Source organism: Capsicum annuum, chromosome 3 (assembly GCF_002878395.1).
Source record: "Capsicum annuum cultivar UCD-10X-F1 chromosome 3, UCD10Xv1.1, whole genome shotgun sequence".
In the NCBI taxonomy this organism is placed as follows: Eukaryota; Viridiplantae; Streptophyta; class Magnoliopsida; order Solanales; family Solanaceae; genus Capsicum; species Capsicum annuum.
The window spans coordinates 47,736,303-47,751,251 of NC_061113.1; the positions used below are offsets into that span (position 1 = coordinate 47,736,303).

The window sequence follows — 14,949 nt, forward strand, 5'->3', positions numbered from 1 at the left end:
GCTACTATTGGCTGACCATATACAAAGATGCTCATGACTATGTTGCTGCTTATGATCAATGCCAGCGATAGGGTACTATTACTAGAAGACATGAATTACTTATGAACCCTATTTTAGAATTGGAAGTGTTTGATGTATAGGGCATTGATTTTATGGGACCTTGTGTGAGTTCGTGTGTCATAAAGTACATACTTGTGACTGTTGACTATGTTTAGAAATGGGTGAAGGGAATTGCGCTTCCTAAAAATGGAGCAAGGAGTGTCACTGCATTTTTTAGGAAGGACATCTTCTCTTGATTCGGTATGCCACGTGCCATTATTAGTAACGGAGGGTCACATTTTTTCAATCACCTATTCAAGAATCTGCTTGACAAATATGGAGTTAATCACAAGGTGGGAACACCTTATCATCCGCAGACTAGTGGACAAGTTAAAGTGTCCAATAGAGAAATCAAGTCCATATTAGTGAAGATTGTGAATGCCAATAGGACTGATTGGGCAAGAAAGTTAGATGATGCATTGTGGGCTTACCATAAAGCTTACAAAACCTACATAGGTGCTTCACCCTATCATCTAGTGTATAGAAAAGCTTACCATTTACCAATTGAGCTTGAGCATAAAGCACTATGGGCATTGAAGAAGCTGAATTTAGAGTGAAAGGATGCAGCTAAATCTAGGTTGAATGGCATAAATGAGATGGATGAATTCCAGCTCTAGATATATGAAATCTCAGCACTTTACAAGGAAAAGATAAATTTGTATCATGATCAAAAGATTGAGAAAAAGGGTATTTGAAAAGGGTGACCAAGTGCTACTATATAATTCCAAACTTCATTTGTTTCCAGGTAAGCTAAAGTCAACATGGGCTGGTCTATCCATAGTAACAAAGGTTTATCCCTATGGTGCTTTAGAAATAAAAAAGGATGGTGCAAGTCTATTCAAGGTAAACGGACAATGAGAAAAGCGCTATATGGGAAACATAGAGGAGGTGAAATAATTACCTGACATTGACCTTGATGAAGTCTGAGTAATCAAGGAAATTGTGTCGTGATGTGATGTTAAATCAAGCGTTGCATGGGAGGCAGCCCATAAGGCTAGTTGGTGAAATCTTTGTATCCAACTTAGCTACGTACTACCACGACGTTAAATCAAGCATTACGTGGGAGGCAACCTATTTTTTTGTACTTATTTTAGTTATAGTGTAATGTGTTTGTTCAATGTGAAGGACTAAAAGAATGCAGACAAAATCCAAAGAAGTAAAGAAGTTATCATACAGACTCTTTATGAGTCGTATGTATATGGTATGAATCGTGAACAGGAGTCATATTGACGTAGGATAAAAATCAAAAGTAGGTAAAGTCTCTGGAATGAATATGATTTCCAATACGATTTGTATCCTTTTGGTAAGGTTCGTAACTAAGAATCGTATCCACTCGAGAACACAGGTAAGTCCCATGCTATATGAGTTGAAGAATTAACCTGTAAGCCTGGGTACGAGTCATATGCACTACTCGTACCCAAGATTACTAGGTCAAATATACACGATCGGGCACCTGACGCTTCTAACTCATACCCGCATAAAATTCACCCTAGATTTGAACTTCAATCCACAAAATCCACTTATTTTAGACTTGAATTAACTACCAACAACTTCAGAATCATCAATTGGTATGGGATTAACTCGAATTTGAGGAAAATAAGATAAATTGAAATGTACTACTTCACTGACCAAGTAAGTTTCTCAACTTATTCTTTTCCATTTTGCAAGTTGAAATGAGTAGTATGTGTTATTATAAACATCATCTACATAGAATTTCTACATTTTTTGATTTGTTGTTACCCTATTTGTAATGAAAATTTGAAATAGGGGTAGAATTAGGGTTTAGGAAAAGATTTTGATGTCTATGTGTGTTTAAGTATTGGATATAGCTGAAAATTTGTCGTGGGTACTTTGGGAATTTTCATTGGAGTCAAATGTTGAAGTTGGACTTCTATGTTGTAGTGGATAAAAGACTCATTATGACTCGGACCCATCGGAACAGGAGTCGTAATGAGACTCGTATCCACTGACAACATGGAATTCTAACAAATTCACAGTTCTTGAATGGATACGACTCAACCATATGATTCGTATCCAGACCATACAATTCATATACATTAATAGTACCTACTTGGGAAGAATTAAAATAGAAATAATGCTTCTGACTTGCTTACGACTGTTACTCACGAGTCGTACTCGTCCAGTACAACTGGTAAGGAGGATACATAAGAAAATCAGTGAACAAAGTTCATGCACTATCCAAAATATGACTCGATTATATGAGTCGTATTCGGTGGGTTCGATCAGTACCCACTACTCGTACCAACTCAGACTAAGCACATTGAACTTGAGTATAATATTTTTTATTTCTTTTCTTTTCTTAGTTACTAATAATAGTGTATTTGATGGTACAATGCCTCCAAAGAATGCTTCATCCACCAAACTAAGTGCTAAGAAAGTGACCAAACAAAAACCAATTGAAAGTGAGGAAACCTGCTTCTCCGAAAGCTGGTCGGAAAGCAGCGGAGAAATATGACGAACCACATCAACGAAAGTTGTTCAAAAAGAAAAGGCATCTTCTATGACAAAGGGGAAGAAGGTCGTTCCCCAAGAGTATAAAATATCACCCCCCCCCCCCAAATGGACTAAGGAGAAAGAATGTGACTGCATGTCCTCCACATACACCTCATCCTATTGATGATAATGATTACAAGGATGAATCTAGTTTAGCAGAAGAGAGTTCAAATAAAGCTCAGGGGCCTGAGTTAGATGCTACCTCGATAGACAGATCGGACCCCCCACTCGCATTGGCTCTAGCTCTGGTGCCCATCCTTAAATGGTGGGGGTACCCCGGCATGCAGAATATATTTAACACGGGGGTGTTTCATCTACCAGTCAGTAAGATAAAAAAGGTCCTATATTCGGAGAGGAGAATGACCACTAATAGGATGGCAGAATTACCCGAGTTTAAAAAATGCTTCCAGAACTATGGTTTTGACTAGATAATGAGAGCATCGAGTAGATACAGCGAGGTACTAGTTTGTGAATTCTACGTCGCATACAAAGAAGAACTTCAGCAACAATATCCATAGGGCCAATATTGGAATGGAGGTAAGCTTATTACATCCATCGTGATTAAAAGAGTTTGAGTTGATATCTCTCCCTAAATTAAAGAAAGATTCTATATGGGTCGAAATATCAAGCCCCAGCCAACACAACTAAGATAGACTACCAAATGGCAGAGATGAGGAATATAACTAAATGGTTGTTGGGTACTGATAATAATTTGGTGATGTTTTGGTGGATGGAGGAGCGTATAGCTTTAAATGGCATGCATGTTACTTGGGTGAAAGGTGGTTTTAGAGATTCACAGCGAATCAAGAAGGGTACCCTCAACTTTGAGGGTAAAGCTTGGTAGACATTAGCCCGACACAAGCTATGTCCGACTACTAAAGATGATTTCTTGAGTCTGGTATGGGAAGCTATGATAGCCGGTTTTACATCCGGCTATGCGTTCGATGTTGGAGACTTCCTGGCCTGAGAGATGAGAGATAGATTTATTAGGGGTCAGCAGGCACTGTTTGCCTACCCCTGTATGATTACTCAGATCTACTTGGCAACGGGAATTTTAGAGAACCCGGGATTGATGAGATGGTGGAGGCCCAGAAGACGTTTGACATCAGGATAATTCATGATGCAGAAAACCCTCTGGCTCAACCTATGAGGTAGACTGTAGATGCTATGGCGGGAGTATTTCTGCAAGATGATCAGCCAAATGCCCCTGTTACAACTTTGGCTACAGAGGCAGGTGTACAGATTAAGGCTACCTAATTTAAGGGTAAAGTTTGGTCGATATTAATTTATACAAAATCGCAACCTAATTTTATGGAAAATAAGGAAACCTATTTATTTATTAACAAGTATAACTTTTTTCAATCTAAGAAATGATTTTAGATTCTAGGTAAAGATTGAAATTATTCTGACAGAAAGGGATTAGACACCCTTCAAAATCCACAAATGTGGTTCCCAGCCAGATTTAGGTTTATTAAAAGAGGGAAAGAAAAAATTAATGTTTGTAAATACAGATATAAAATATGTACTTAAATAATATAATGCAATATATATATATATATATATATATATACATATACATATAAACAAAAGTATATAACTATGGGCCAAACCCATCGACAGGTACCTCAACTTAACACCATCTTTCACTTTGGCACCATAAGTGGACGATGTTCATTTTAGGCACCTCAACTAGCTTACGAGTGTGCAATTTTGACACATTTTACATAGGTGGCAGCTCGCGTGTTTTTCACCCATTTTAGACGTGTGATTACTTTTTTTTATCTGATATGGCATCCAACTTGGTCATAATAATAATATTTAATTACTTCCATTTATTTATACCCTTTCTTTAATTTCTAAAACATCAATTTTGCCAAATTTTTTATCAAAATCAATTTTTTTGTAATATTTATCAACTTCTTTTTTTTGTTGTTAGAAAATATAAGTTTGAAAAAATAGATATGGGTAAAATAATTATTGAAAAGTTCCAGTGAAATAGATGAAACACAATTGCTCATCTTCCCCCAATGATATTAATTTAGCAGAGAACACTTTCGAGCAAAGTGCATTATTAATAGCACAAAGCAGATACACACAATTTCTGCATTTTTATTATCATCATATCGAAAATTTCATTAAGAAGAAGAGCAAAAGATTTGTTACTATAAAGTTTTAAAAATTGAAAATTTATCAGCAAATTAAGCAAAGATTAGTACTGTAATATTTATCAACTTAAACTGACAGTAAACTTTTTTTTTTTGTTGAAGAAAGTAAACTTCCTCCTCACTAGTTATCGCCATTGATTTTAGAAGTTTTTCATCAACTTGAGAGTAATCATCTTTGATAAGTTAAAAATGGGTTAAAATTAAATTAATTTGGTGAGAATAAATTTGTTAAATTCAACCGCCATTGATGTGTGTTTTGAAGAAGAATATTTGAAGGTGGAGGTGGGGTCGGTAGGGTGTTTTGGAGAAAATGATCGAGGTGGAGGGTTGGGGTGTTGGCTATAGTGATTTGAGTGGGTGGGAGGGGGATTAGGGTGTTTGGAGAAGATGATTTTGATGGGGGGTGGGGTGTTTGGAGGAGGTGATTTGGGTGGGGGTGGGTAGGGCTGGGATGTTTTGGAGAAAATGATTTGAAGTGGGGATGGGGTGAAGAAGATGATTGTGGGTTGGGGGATCCTTGGAGAAGATGATAATGGGGGAGGGGGCATTTATTTATTAATTTTTTTAAAAATTTTTAAGTTAATTATTTAAAAGTAGATTTTTTAATTATAATTTATTTAAAATTATTATTTTATACAAAAAATGCCATGTGTTCTTTTCGAATTGGTCGCGTTCCATGTCAGCAACGTGTGAATTACACACACTTTATAATTTTAGCTGATTGTAAAAAAAAGTGTCAAAATAACACAGTTAATAGCTGGTTTAGGTGTTTAAAATGAACATTGTCCACTTAAGGTGCCAAAGTGAAAGATGGTGCCAAGTTGAGGTACCAATCGATGGGTTTGGCCATAAATATATGTATAAAAAAAGACAATTGAATTAAAAAAAAATATTCTAAAGGAAAAGGCTACGTAATAATTATTAGTGTAAAAAGTGTGAATTATTTGATTAAATAATTTAAATTAATTTGATATAAATATAAACGAATTAAATTTACCTAGACGCATGATAAGGATTGTTTAAATAAAGAATATCCAACCCAACGCCCCAAAAGTAAAGTTTTAACTATGATAATATTTGTACAATTATTATATTATAATAATGTAAAATACAAACATAAAACTCAAACTCTTCTTTTTGAGTGCCTCTTTTTTATGGTATTCTTGAGAACCTGTAAAAACACTCGTGTAAAAATGATAGTAGCAAATCAAAATAAATTAAAAAATATATATACATATAGTATATATATATATATATATATATATATATATATATATATATATATATATAAATAATTTTTTTGTTAAATCTTGCGCTCGGATAAAGTCTTATTCATTATCAGGGTAGTAAAAATATACAATAGTAAAAGAATAAAATTAGCCTAAAATTTGCTTTAACCCAGCCAATATGGAATGCCAATGAATAACGAAATTAGCAAAAATATTCAGAAAAATAGTCCAACAATCATAACAACATTGTTCACGGTAAAATCACCAACATAATCTTGGTATAACAAAAGAAAAGGCAAGAATAAGAGCAAAAAATATGATGAATGTTGAAATTAATGGTGTTGCATGGAGATCAGTGATAATCAAAACAACAATCCAAATAGAAGCATACAGACACAACTCATGTAAACATAGTTGCAAAACAAAGCCACCGAAGATCGTATTTTTCGGTCAGATCTGCGTAAATCAAATGGCTAACATAAACTCTCTTAGCAATAACTGAGTCACCTACTAGGTAGAAATAGAAAAAAGATCCAAAATAACTTTTGAATCGAAACCAAAAGATACAGCCACATAAGGAGTCACATAAGAGGAGTGGACCCTGGATCAAGCAAATAATATATGTCATGAGAGAAAAGTCATAACATACCAATAACGACATTAGGTGATGCCTCCAATTCCTATCGGGATGCCAAAGTATAAAACCTATTCCGACCAATACTAGAACTAGAAGCAGTAACAAAAGTAGATGCCAAGTCCACCAGGTTTAGGAGTAGAAAATGAAGCCACGAGAATCTTATTTTTCCTCATAGGAACCTTATTAACTGGAAAATCCCTAATCCGATGGCCTGCCTGGCCATACATGAGGAATTTTTCCTTTTCTTCATCGAAATAACCTGATAAGAATGACTACAGAACCGAAAAGTAGGGCATGAAGAAACTGACTAACCTCCACGCAATAACCCTGATAAGGAAGACTACAGAACTAACAAGTAGGGCATAAAGAAACTGACTAACCTCTTCCTGCCTGAGATTGGGAACCCCGTGCCCATAAATTGTCACCACCTTGATGACGCCTATCGCCCGCCTGGTAAGGAGCACTAGCAAAAGAGTAGAAATAGAACTCCCCCACATCTTTTTTTCATTTGCCACCATCTCAACCACCCTAAGACTGAGCACCTCCCTGGTCAGAAAACTTGTTCCTCTTACCTTGTTTATCCCCACACTTTACCTGTTTCCTTTTTTCATCCTCCACTTGCTGCATATGAATAGTCAACCCAGAGATATCCATATCTTTAATCAGTAAGGCAGTCTTACCCTCCAAAATCAGATCTTGATTTAACCTAGAAGCGAACTTCCTCATTCTTGCTCTTCCTACTTCCTCTTTTCATTCTCAACTTGTTGTTAGGAATAGTCAACCTAGAGATATCCATATCTTCAATCAGTAAGGCGGTCTTACTTTATAAATTAAGATCTCGATTTAACCCAGAAGCGAACTTCCTCATACTTGCCCGCATGTCAGTAACTAAATCAGGAGCATACCATGGAATTTGGTGAAACTTCAAGGCATATTCCTTGCCAGATATCCTCCGTTGCCTGAGGTTCACAAACTCCTCCATCTTTGTTTACCTCAACTCTTAGGGTAATAAATGATCCAAGAAGGCCTTAGAAAAAGTATCCCATAAGACTGATTCTTCCATATCACCTCTATCCCTGTCCCATTCTTCATACTACTGATCTATAACCTCTTTGAGCTGATAAGATACAAAGTTAAACCCCCTCCACATTGGTAGCCTGCATCACCCAAAATATCTTTTCCATTTCATCCAAGAAGTCCTATGGATCCTTCTCCACCTTTACTCCAAAAAAAGGAGGACCCATCTTCATAAATTGGCCAACCCTTGTGGCCTTAGCATACAAAGAGCCCATCGTACCTCACTCAGCCTGAGCAGTGGCCATCTGAGCAATAACATGAATAGGCTGACAGAATTCTGCATTAGCTACCTTGACTTGAGGATGACTAGTAGTAATTAGTGGAACTCCAAAACTATTAGGGATAGAACCATGAGATCATAGATGAACCCCAGAAGTAGGATGACCCCTTCAGCATTACCCCCAGATAGGATAAACGAATTTTCTTGTATTTCAAATCTACGAGGCATGATCTGAAAGACAAATGAACAGGGACTCCAAGCTTGAGAATAGAATACCAAGAAAGTCAGACATTCATATATGTCTTGTAGCCTCTCCCTTATGAGTGTGGTGCGCTACACACCCTTAAAAGAGACTTTACTCGACATGGATTTGTGGACTCCTAATTGACCATAAACCTAGGATCTAATACCAACTTAATGCGAACCGATTGGGGACCTTATCGTAATGGTCATCCCAAGTCCGACCGGGATCGGAGACCAACATTACCCAAACCAACCTCCAGACGCCAACCCTGAGTTGGTTAAATCTCCAGAATATAACAATATAGTGTAATAGCTCGCATGAAGACTCTGGGATGAGATCACATCTGTGACCGACCCAACTAAGTCCAACTATCCCATACCAATAATCAAACCATACCAAAACAAAGGCCATAAACCAGGCCATAACCAAAAATGTTCCAAAACATAATAAAATTAATCCTAAAATACAATATGATGGAACAACCAATAATATCATCCAATAATGTCAGCCCTCCAGCTTATTCTAATTCCAAGGCTGACACCAATACTGATCTCGCCCATTCCAACCCATAGTAGTACCACAAATCCTCTAACCAAAAGAGTAATAAAATCTGATTGGCACATGCCCCCAACCATGGCCAAAATCAATATCCAAAATAATATTAAGTGTCTAGAAACATCCATAACATGAAATAAAGCCTTTTGAAATGATAAAAGCTCACCACTTCAGTCTAAATGTTAATCCCTGAGTCAATCACTATGTAGGAGGAGTAGAACGGTCGGTTCCTACATAGCGTGGGTATATAACTGCTTGTGGATGGGTTAGCCGGTGAACGCTAGTATGATCTCAGGATAAGGATAAAATAATGCCATTTATAAAACCAAGTAAAACCATCCATATACACACAACCATACATATATATATATATAACCATGCCGGGAAAGGAGATCAGGTTTAGCATTCCTTTAAAACCTTTACCTAGGGTGTGTAGCTTTTCCATCCTAAACTACCCACATGCTATATCGGTTCAGCTCTCCCTGCTGAAAGGGTCCCAGTACATGTAGTCTCACGACTAAGGAAGAAAAACCTGGGATGAGTAGTATATCCCCCAAAATATACTATGACAGCATGCACACGGTCATCAAGACAAACCTTACATTGGCAAATATGAGTATTCAATTTTGGTTTCCCAGGACCTCCACCTTCCATAGCTTTGCTACACATCCCGCTATTATTGCCCAATTAAAACCATTACCAAGCAACCAATCAACCTATTTACCATTTATTAACCAATCCCATTTAGTGGTGGTATCATCATACTGACCATACTTGCAAGTACTATCCATACCAATAATATATAGGTTTAAGGGGACTTCCAAGTGCCTTTCTATTTACCATATTAAACCACTTAGAGGATTTCATGTACCCCATAAGCATAACCATTTAGCCATTTATCTTTCCAAACCATTTAAACTATGCATAATTCATTTACCAAGTTTTAAAACAAGCAAGAGTTCCATTAAAATAGTCAAGGTAATGAAAATATTATTATAGGCATTTTGTCAAACACATTGGGGGCACAATATAACCAAAACCAATTCCAATTATCCAAAACACCATTAATTCACATAAAGCATAATTAAAACCAAGAAATATCATAACTAACCATTTAATATCAAAACCCCTAATTCATATTTGAAAACTAAAATCATACAATCAATGAAGTCATATAAACTATGCTTCTAGTTAGAATTAACAATAAGGGAAGACAACATGCCTGAAACCAAGATGCTGATGGAAAAAAATTACCAAGACCAGCCCTAAATCAATCCTCTAGTTAAAACCCTAGCTTTCCTTCCCAAAAGCTTTTGATATTATTATAGATTATTTTAGAAGATTTTATAAGTGTTAATGAATGGAATAATAGGTTAAATAGACTTCCAAGTAGGTTAGAAGTTATGGGACCTTATTAGGATCAGTAGGAAATATCCAGAATACCCTCACTTAAGTTGCACAAAATCCCATCATAGGGATACGACTGACCTTCACGAGTCATACCTTCTTATACGAGTGGTACCCTCTACTAGTATCCTAAGATTCAACTTTGGATCCAAAACTTTCCAGTATAGAACTCATTTAACCAAGTTGTATCCAAAGCATACGAGTCGTACCCTTCATCCGTACCCCTAGTAGATTTAAACCTAAGGAAGATTTAGACACTGTCAACCATATGAGTCCTTGGTATAATTTGTACCCTGGCTTACGGCTCATGGTGTGCCACTCATACTCATATCCAACCTAAGTAACCAAGTCTAAGTTTAAGTTAAGTAACCAAATGATCCATAACCTCCAATACAATTCATACCTCCGAGTCGTATCCATTCCAGTAACCAAAATTCATCTATCCAACCAACGTTGGTCAGCATACAACTGGACTATGCCATCCGTACCCCAATATACGTGTCGTACCCATGAATTATATTGGGTCCAAAGATTAGTATTCCAGGAAATTTTCTAACGTCCAAAACCAGAGTATTTTAGTAATACTCTATATATTGGCATAAATAATAAAAATACCTCTAGCTGGTAACCAGGGATGAAAACAACTGTATAGGGAAGAGGATGAACACCTATCTAGTAACCATATTTCTAATCTGTAGTTCATAAACTTGTTGTTGAAAGAAAGTAATGATGTTAAGGTCATAATCAGGATGCGCACCTAGGGAAGAACTTGGGTTTGGACCAGGCAGGTAATGATTCACCATCAGGGCTTGGCTTTTGCATTACTCCTACCCTAATTCTACTCACAGTCCTACACCCATTAGCTCCAACATCCTCATGCTCAACTTCCTCATTTCAGTTGAATATGCTTTTACTAGCTCTTTATATATTGAAAATTGATCTTTAAATTTTATTTTACATAGTCATTGAGGATTTATATAGACGACCATAATTTATATGGGACTAAAGTGTAATTTTTGTTGTTGTACGATACTTTATTGCATTTTGGTTCATTCCAAAAAGGGCAAAAAAATTGTCTAATTTCTATATTTGTATATTTTTTATGATACATTTTTGGCTCAATTGACATGACATATTGCAGATCAGTGAAAGATTCTAAGAGTGCTTTGAAAATTTTATTTAGTAGTACCTTAGTTTATGTGTGAAAATGTTCCTTTTTACATGAAATTTGAGTATAGTCAAATTAAACACCACAAATATATATGAAATGAAATGAGGCATATATGTTCATTATTATGTGTAGGCAAAAATAATCAAAGTCTCCTAATGGTGTGTAATGTACCTATATCTAGCTGGATTTTCAAGCCAATGTTATGTCTGTTCTTGGATAGGTAACATAGGCTGTATGAGAAGATCATTCTAGTAACAAACCTCCCATTTGGTGCGATTGGTATTCCCACTTCCATGTAGTTTGTAGCTCTTATTTGAACCACAGAGTATAACTTATCTTTCTCCTCGGTAGATATGTTGAATAACTCGTTGAATAAAACCATCACATCATCCATCAGCTTCTCTGATACTCTATGGTTTATAATCATTGGATTTTATCAAAGTATGGTTTCTAACTCAAATCTATAAGTTCTACATGAATCTACACTAGATAGAGGCCAAAATTATTGATTTTCAAGAGGATTAGGAAAAAGAATTACATGGTGTTTTGTGAGATTCGTGCGTGATTCTAAATTTGAATTGTGAGTATAGGTTATTCATTCTTGTGACAAGAGTTTTACATTGAGGTATGATTTGTTTACTTCCAATATTGTCACCATTATCACTCCACTCCTACCACCCATTCTTCCTCTACCATTAAAATCAGCACCTTTATTGACTCTTTTGCACATCCTTTACCTCACTTTCTACTAAAAATTTAAAAAACTATCCAAAAATTGCTAGACTAATTATGTGAGATTTCTGTAACAAAGCTATTTTTGTTTCACTAATATCAATAATTACATAACTCAAACAAAAGTTCCTACATCAACTCAATAATTGTCGATAATTGTTGTGATAATTAATGTAGTTGTTGAAACTAGAGGTGACAATTGGCCTGACTAGGTCAAATTTGGGTGGATCAAAATAGGTTAAAATGACAAATAGATGAAGACCTAACCAAACACAAATTTGCTCGTGTTAAAATGGATTGGGTCAAAACAAGTTAAGAGATGGATCATGACTAAATTGTCATGATCCAAGACCAGGCCTTGGATGTAACATGGTACCCAAAACCCCTTATGGCCCAAGAGAACCACTTAGCATCTATCATGAGCATACATTAAAGATTGTGGAAGATACTTACGAAAGAGACTACAAATCTCTAGTTAAAACACACAAGTTACTTATTTGTCTTTAAGGAAAATAATGCAGAAATATTAAAAACCTCTAACCAAATGCAATACCAGTCTACGAAGCCTCTAACATAAAGCACAATCCAAGTTGGGACAAGGCACCAACAATACCATCAAAGAAATAACTCAAACTTTGAAATTAGATACCTTTCAAAGGATGGAGGGTTAATTAACTCTAATAGTTGTCATGGATCCTAACACTGCAAAAAATCATGAGAAGGTGCCTCCGAACCAACATCATGAAATAATGTAGCCTCCGGAGATGGACAATTGATAAGGCAAGCTTTATATACAATAATCTCAAAAATAAAATTCAAGGCATAGGAAATAAATAAAGACTTCAAAGTGAATCCAAAAACATAAACTCATTTTTTCTTTAATTCTAAACTATATGGTATCATTGGTTCACTATACACCATACATTATGTAGGTTCGACTATTACTCGTCGGTGGAACACCTAATCCAAGTTTGCCATAAGGGCTGAGGCAATTTCATGTCTCCATTATTTTCTCTCATGTATACAACTGTATGAAGCAAGCATATAGTATGGTTATCCATATTTCAGGAGATAACCAATCTCGAATCAGTAAAATATGGTCTCGGGTAATGAGCCTTTTGGACCCAGACCTTTTTAGTCAACCATCAAATTCTCTTTAAGCCCATCTTTTAGTATTTTCAAAACATAAAGAAAACTACTCTTTAGGGAAAGTTATCATTCTTAAGGTATTCGTTAAATTGTTATCGCCCTACCAAGACTTTCAATACAAAGTGACATCTCTTACCATCATTATAAATCCCACCATAATAAGGACTTCACATAATGAATCACATTAGACTCACACTTAATCTTCTTGAAATCAAGTTAAAGATTAAGTCAACATAGCTTGTTCAAGATCCTTTCTAAAGCATTTATATGTAAATCAATTCTCAAACAATCATAAATTTTTACTAGGAATAAGGATAAGTACATAATGCAAGTAATATTTCAACCTCACTCTTGAATTTGATAAAAATCCCTTTTAAAGGAAGAAAGTGTGCATAAAACCTAATTTCATTTGTCATTCAATAATTTTCCAATACTAGTTGAAATTATAATTTATATGTACATAAGTGGTTTGGAAAAATACTTTCAAAATTCAATAGAAATATAGTGTTACATATTTTTTGGTGAAGAGAAATTCAAGAAAGCTTGAGATTTGAACCTTCAACCCTAGTTGTTCTTGTTTCTAAGAGTTTTGGGTAGAAATGGAATGAGTTTTAGATTGATTAAATTCAATCTGAGGGGTTTTAGGATCATTTTGTATAGATGGGGGATGGGTTCAACCAAGAAAATTACAAAAATATCCCTCCAAACACGTTTTAAAATAGCAAAAAAAATTATCTGATGACCTAGGTGAAGTCTTGTCAACCCTCTGATGTCTTGCACCCATATTGTTACGTTGGGAAAATTTTATAGCTTACCAGATAAGCTTGAAGACCTACTCTAATGGCTTGTCACCTAAGTGAAAAATTGTCACTTAGGTCGTCAACCTTTGGCAGACAGACACCCTTTAGTAAAATTAGCATAACATTTTACTGTAGTATTGGTTTGATGAACGATCAATGGTGGTTGCAATAACACTTAAACAACTCTAGTTTGGTGGGTATTGAGCTTCAAATATCTCTATATTCAAGGATTTATTATCATTTGGTGTTGACCCAGGTAAAATCTTATACTAAAACTCAACTGATATAGAAGCATTCAACTCAACTTTAAGTTAGGGGCTCCTTATGACCTTACTTCATATTTCAAGATCTTCACACAGTAAGGAATTGATATTAACACCTATTTACAATTATAAATGTCTGGGTTCAATTCTGTACACACATTTGATGAATAGGTTGAATCTTAGCTCAGAAAATTTAGGATGTTATAATATCCCTCCTTGAGATCATTAGTTCTCGAATGATGGCTAAGTACACATTTGAATTCTTTATGCACGTTGAAACTTAGCATTAGGACTTCCTTTCCAACATAAATATACCCGGAGACTCAATATTTATGCTATCTGATTATTATGCAAGAATCACGAGTCATTAAAGATCCATATAAACACGATCTAAGACATGAGTTCTAAAAAGATCTAATTTACCTGAATCTAAAACTAGAGTACAAGGAAGAAATAAAATGGATGTAAGTGATGAATTTACCTTAAACATCAAGATCAAGAGGACCAAACAAGTTTGGGTACATATTTTTCATATCTTCTTTAGTTTTCCATGTAGCCTCCTCGACCTCTTGATTTCTCCACAAACGTTTATCAAAGCTATTTCTTTGGTCCTCAATTTATGGACTTGGAAATCTATAATCTTGATAGGAACCTCTTCAAAAGTCAAGGAATATTTCCTACTAATGT

The 14,949-nt window shown here is 35.5% G+C and overlaps 1 non-coding gene across 1 annotated transcript; it reads right to left on the reverse strand.

Moving 5' to 3' along the window:
• Positions 1-4,570: 4,570 nt before the first annotated feature.
• LOC124897499 lies at positions 4,571-4,721 on the reverse strand. The gene has a single exon (XR_007054215.1). It is a non-coding gene; the product is annotated as a small nucleolar RNA snoR135 (small nucleolar RNA).
• Between the last annotated feature and the right edge of the window lie 10,228 nt (positions 4,722-14,949).